At 33.0% G+C, this 6,605-nt stretch overlaps 1 pseudogene; it reads right to left on the reverse strand.

The window, feature by feature from the left end:
• Positions 1-343: 343 nt before the first annotated feature.
• On the reverse strand, positions 344-803 carry LOC101405924 (FUN14 domain-containing protein 1 pseudogene; annotated as a pseudogene).
• Positions 804-6,605: the final 5,802 nt, after the last annotated feature.

Consider the following 6,605-nt stretch of genomic DNA (forward strand, 5'->3'; position numbering starts at 1 on the left):
AGAGGGTAATATTTCACTGGGGAATAAACTCAACAGATTTTCTATTTCTTCATATCTACATCCAATGGGGATATTTTACAGGCTAATTTTCAAATAGATGTAAATTTTTAAAAATAATGAAAGTCACGTTTTGCTCTGAAATACTATTCTACACATACCATGTAGGTTGTTTGACAGACATACTAGTTTGCCAAACTTCAGAAGGCAAAATGTTAAGTTGTGTGTTTGGTTTTGTCCAGTCTGTTGTTTCTTCTCCCCCTGGAGAATCTGGTGGCTTGTGTTGTTGAGACTCAGCCACTTCGTTCCTCACAGTTGAATCCACCATGACAGAACATTCACACCCTTAAGATGAAAGCCCTAGCAAATAGTCTCCCACAAATCCACTGGATATCGCAATGTTCTGTTTGATAAATTTTACTGCTTCTTCAATTATATTGTTGATTTCAAGTGCTGCTTTATTTGCTCATTTCTTAATCATGTCTTCTTGCTTTGTTTATATCTTTTTCAACTCTCCCAGTTGATCTGTACACAGCCACTGTGACTGAAAGTCTGAATAAGAAGAAAACCACAGCCTACTGCAGTTGCTCTAAGTTCTCCAACTTTCTGCAACAAAAATCCTGCACAGCAACCAGTCACTCCACCCATCACAATCCGGACAGCTACTGAGTATTTTTCTACCATAAATCCTAACTGTGGCCAAACACTTGATTCTACCAGTGGCAGCGTCTTCTTGTACCCTCAGTTAAATCCAACATTTCGTAAGAATAATCATCACTTTCATATTCAAGTGAGAGAAGTCCCATCTAGACTGGTCCAACCTTGGAATCTAGACCCAAGTGGAGAGCACTGAGGTGTCAACAAGTGACTGGGGTTGGAGGGGAGGGTCATAGACACAGATGCCAGAGCTTCAGTGCCTAGCACAGACATGAAAATGAAACAAGTGGTATTGCTAGGTAAAGCAGTCTTGCTGTGCTGGACAAAATTAACAGAACTTCTCAGCCCTCTCTTCCCAAGCTTTCTCAGCCTCTGGAATTGAGAACCTTTACTGCTTCCTCCCATTATTTTTTTTTTTAAATTGAGTTATAAAATGAATAGCATTTTATTTATCAGAAAATTCTGGCCTCAGCTGGGTCGATTTGAGGATAGTTCCAATAGTTAGTCCCCCAAAGGTGCGTGTTAAGGAGTCTCTAGAGCCTATGCAATCTAGAATACCTGATAGTGTTTGTCAGTGCAACAGGTCAAACTCAGTGCAAAGGTGTGGAAACAGAAAAAGTAATATTGACAGCAACTATGTCAGGGGCAAAAAAATTCACACACAAGTGTTCACAGAATTTTATCCAGTAATTGATTTAAGAGTTAGATTCTTTGAGTCTACTCAATGTTAGCCTGTTGAGATGCACTAAAATGAAATTCAGAAAAAGTCGAATAACTCAAATTATTCTGGAATTACAGACAACTAAACTAGAAAATTAAAACGTTGTGAGAAAGGAAGAAGAAAAAGAAAGGCATAAATGTACCTGCCAAGCTGGGTTGTAGAACTCATGTTTGTAGAAGTTGGGAATAGGAGTTGGGAGAATGGAAACTTTGGGGCAGGTATCTCATGTGATAGAGCTAAATAGATACTATAAATGAGAAAAATGTTAAGTATGTTTGTTTTATATCGTAAACAGAATTTCTTTGCTGCCTCTGAGAGCCTACTGCCAAAATTTAATTTAATTAATTTCCTGTCTGGTGATCTGTTGTTTTCCTTGACACTATTTCCTTTTCTAGACAGGTTAATAGACAATCGTAAATTATTTGTGTTCAATGATAATGGCATAATGGTAGTGATAGCCAGAACAATGATAGCCATCAGCCATTTCCATGTACCATGAATTCTATTAGAAACACCTACAAATATCTTACAAGCTGTATTACTTGGCTTAATAAGATCTGTGTTGTTTATTATAAACAAAATAAATCAAAATACACTACTCAATAATAGATATTAGTTACTATTTTTCTTTTAAAAAAAATTCCTTCTTCTTTGCCAGCTCTAAGTGTTTTATTTCTTAGGAGTCTGATATTGGTTTCATTAGTCTTATATGTAGTGGATTTACCAGCTTGTGGCCGAATGATGCTCACTCTAGTATTCAGATATGTATTAACACATCTAAATTAGGGTGAAGAAGATTCTTCCAGGACATGGAGGTCCTCCTTTGGCAGGAATTGGAGGATAGGGACTTAAACTCTGAATAAAGGGGAAGTGGAGACTGGAAAGGTTTCTTGATAACAGAGAGAAAAGATTAGTCCGAAAACAGAAACCGTCATTCCAAATATTCTGGGACTCAGACTGAAAGAACATATATATGCTTGGCATAAAGTAAATGGATATGAAGAAACACAACTAATTCCTAATTGTAATCTACAAATGACATTGAAAAGTAACATACCACCAGTGGTGATGATGAAAGTGTTGCCTGTGAGAAAGGCTACTATATAGTTTATGATAGCATCTTTGGTAATAAAAATATCAGTTTTGTGTTGGTAATGGAGGTTTAAAACTTATTAGATGGGAAATCAAGCTTCTCTACACATATGTACATATAAGGAAAACCTATTATTTTTTAAAACACTTGCATTATATCACTTTAGACGTAAAGATGATTTTCTCCCTTATTAGAGCTTTTACTGATAAAATATATGTTCATTGGAGGATCTTTTAATTGGGCCCTCTTTTAAGTGGAAAGATCCCAGGTATCATAACAGGGAATCTTCAAAAACCTACGAAAAATATTTTAGTCAAAATCTTTTCTTACGTGGGAGGGGATTGGAACCACATAAAGTCCCTCGTTAATTTGTAGAAAGAATAAATGTCATAGGAAGAGAAAAATAGGAGTTGATGAGTAAGAAATGCAAGCTTCATCAGGGTTTTTTCTTGGAAAATGTATACCCAGAGTCTGTACGACACTTTTCATTTTATTTTAATTGACAACACATTTTTTCTGTATTGAAAAAGATATAGTTCATATTAAAAACATTTATTTGAAATGTCTTACTTAATATTCTTACACATCCTGAAATAGCTGCTGTACTACTTCCCTACTTTCCATCAATAAAACACACAAAATACCCCCATTATGCCCTATTACTACTTTTAAATTTTTAGAAAAATCTAAGATTACTACTTAAATAATTATTTAACCTATAAAAATAAATTTATTATTTTATGAGACTCATTTCAGGAGGTATTTGCTATTACCTTGAAATTCTACATTTTTTTCTAGTTCTTTCTTTCCATTTTATTTCCTCTCTTCTTTTAACATACCTTCATAACTCCATCGCCCTTTTGTTCACAGGAAAAAAGTGTGGCATTCTTAAATATCAAGTAATCTGTGTTATAGCTTTGCTAAACATCTCATCACCAGTTTGTTGCAAGAGATTTATAAATCAGATTTTCATTAAAAAAGAGAAAGAATCAACACCATATGTCGTGCTAAATCCTATACAGCTGCTGTTACAGCAGCTTAATAACGTGTAAACGGGAAGGCATTCAGTACTTTGTATGATGTACGGGACTGTAACTTCTTCCAAATGTTGTGATTTTTTTAATATTAAGATTAAAATCTAAGAAAGCATGGTATAATGAAATAACTTAAAAGTGTTAACATTTATTTTATGGAAAAGAGAGCTCTCTTTGCATCAGGAGCTAAATGAGTATCCATAACTGAAATTAAAATACCCAAGTACTCTTGACATTGAAATAGACAAGCAGACTCGGAGAAGAATGCTGTGTATTAATGCATCTCCTCTAGTAATCTTAACTTTATTGCAATGTACTGTTTGCCTAAATATCAATCTAGTTGGCATTTTTATTACAATTCTGCAAATGGAAAGAGAGCAAATGAACCATTTACTGCCTTTATTTTCTGAGCATAATCATGCTTCTGTTTTCCATTCAGTGATAGTCAACTTTTCTTTTTATTCCCTCCAACATAAAACAGTCTCGAGTGTTAATGATCAGTTATGTTAAGAGCTTGATATTATACCCCATGCTCATTTATATTACAATGTACAGAATACCAGAATCAGGTATTTATAAACTTTGGTTGAGAGGTTAGGAAATAATACCTTAATATAAAATCTTGCATATTTTAAATAATGTTTATGGGCCAACCACACATGAGACGTAAACGCTACCCCACATATACATCTTAAATTTATTGGATTAAAATAACAACAATAAAAGAGAAAAATCTTTTTAAAAAACACCATAAAACAAGACTTGGTAATTTTCTTTTTAAATGTGCATCTTCACATAGAAATTACATGCTTCTCTTCCATTCAAAAGAAACACCTCATGATGATGGTTATTAATTTTTCTGTATTAACATAAATTTGCTTTATTTCTGTGTATCATGATAAAGACAGAATATGTTCATGAATTAGTGTGAAAAAAAATTTCTTGCCATAGAAATAAGACAGGTGGCTATTTTCCTTCTAGTACAAGGACAATATAGGAACAATTTACAGACCAATATTCCTAATGAATACAGACAAAGAATCTTCAAAAATACTAACAAAATGAATCCAATAACATATAAAAATAGTTATATATGACGAGCCGGGCTTCATCCAAAGAGTGCATTGTCAATTTAATACGTGAAAATTATCAATGTAACACACTATAATAAAACATTAAATGACACACAGAACATCATCGTCTCAATAAACACACAAGAAAAGCATTTTCCAAAATTCAACGCTCTTTCATGATAAAAGCACTCAAAAAGCTAGGAATAGAAGTGAAATTCCTCAACTTGTTAAAGGATACCTATGAAAAACTCACAGCTAATATCAAAGTTATTGGTGAAAGACTGAGTGTTTTACATCCTGGATTAGGAACAAATACATTTATGACAAAATGAAAAAGAATAAAATTCTTCAGAAAAAATGCAAGACTTATGGACAGAAAACTGCAAAATATTGTTGAACTCAATCGGAGAAGATATACATAAATGAAAAGACCATCCCATATTTGTGCACATCCCATGTTTATTGTTACACGGCAGTACTCAAATAGATCTATAGATTCAATGCAATTCCTATCAAAATTCAAGCTGGATTTTATTTCCAGAAATCGAAATGGTGATCCTAAAACTCATACGAAGTGCAAAGGGTATAGAATAGACATACGATTTTGAAAAAAGGTAATCAACGCTGGAGGACTAACACTTGCTGATTTCAAAACTTAAACCAAAGCTGAAATAATCTAGGCTATTTGGTATTAGCATAAGGATATACAAGTAGGTGAATGGAATACAATTCAGAGTCCAGAAATAAACTTTTACATTTATGGTCAATTTATGCTTGACAAGGTTGCCAAAACAATTCATTAGGGAAAGAACAGTCATTACAATAAAAAGTACTCATAAAAGATATTCACGTGCAATAGATGTAGTTGAATCACTTCCTCACGGCATAACCAAAATTAACTCAAAATTGATCATTGAATAAATGTAAGAGCTAAAATATAAAACTTTTAGAAAAAAATGTAGGAATAAATCTTCACGGACTTGAGTTAGGCGATGGTTTCTTAGACATGTCACCAACAGCACAAGCAACCACAGAAATAATAGATAACGTCATAAACATTATAAACTTATGCTGCAAAGAACACCATCAAGAAAATGACAATACAGTGCACAATATTTGGAAATCAAATATTTGATAAGGGATGTGTAGTAGACTACATAAAGAAGTATTACAACCCAATAACAAAAGATCACCAAATTTCAAAATGGACAAAAGACCTTAACCAATATTACAAAGTAGATATACAGTAGACAAAAAACATGCAAAGATGCTCACCATCATCAGCCATCATGGAAATGCAAATAAAAATCACAATGAGATACTACTTAACATCCACTAAGATAACGCAAATCAAAAGGACAGACACCATAACACCTGTTTTCAAGGATATTGACAAAGTGATGATAGCAATGTAAAATGCTGTAGACTGTATGGAAAATAGTTTGGCTGTTTCTCAAAATATTAAACATAGAGTCACCATATGACCCAGAAATTCCCCTCCTCAGTATTTTTCATAGGTATACCTCTATGAATAATAAAAACATATGTCCACCAAAACTTATATTCACATTTTCCTAGCAGCATCGTTTATAAAAGCCAAAAAGTAGAAACAAGCCAAATGTCCATCAACTGGTGAATGGGCAAATAAAATGTGGCATATCCATACAATGGAATATTATTTATCTATAAGAAGGAATTAAGGATTGTTACATGTTACAATATAGAGGAACTTTGAAAAATTTATACTAGATTTAAAAAGACATTCACAAAATACTACATGTTGTATGATTCCATTTAAATAACATAATTAAATTAGTAATCCACAAAAACGGATATGTTAAAATATTCAAGTGTATGGAAACTAAACAATTCACTTCCAGATAACACTTGGGAGAAAAAAAACTCATGACGAAAATAGAAAATATTTTAATTGAGTGAAAATTAAAACAGACAATGAAAACTGTTCAGTACTGCTAAAGCAGTCTTGAGAAGTGTGACTTGAATGGCTTATACTGAGACAGAAAAGAGAT

Source organism: Ceratotherium simum, chromosome 18 (genome assembly GCF_057802395.1).
Source record: "Ceratotherium simum simum isolate JZ-2026a chromosome 18, ASM5780239v1, whole genome shotgun sequence".
In the NCBI taxonomy this organism is placed as follows: Eukaryota; Metazoa; Chordata; class Mammalia; order Perissodactyla; family Rhinocerotidae; genus Ceratotherium; species Ceratotherium simum.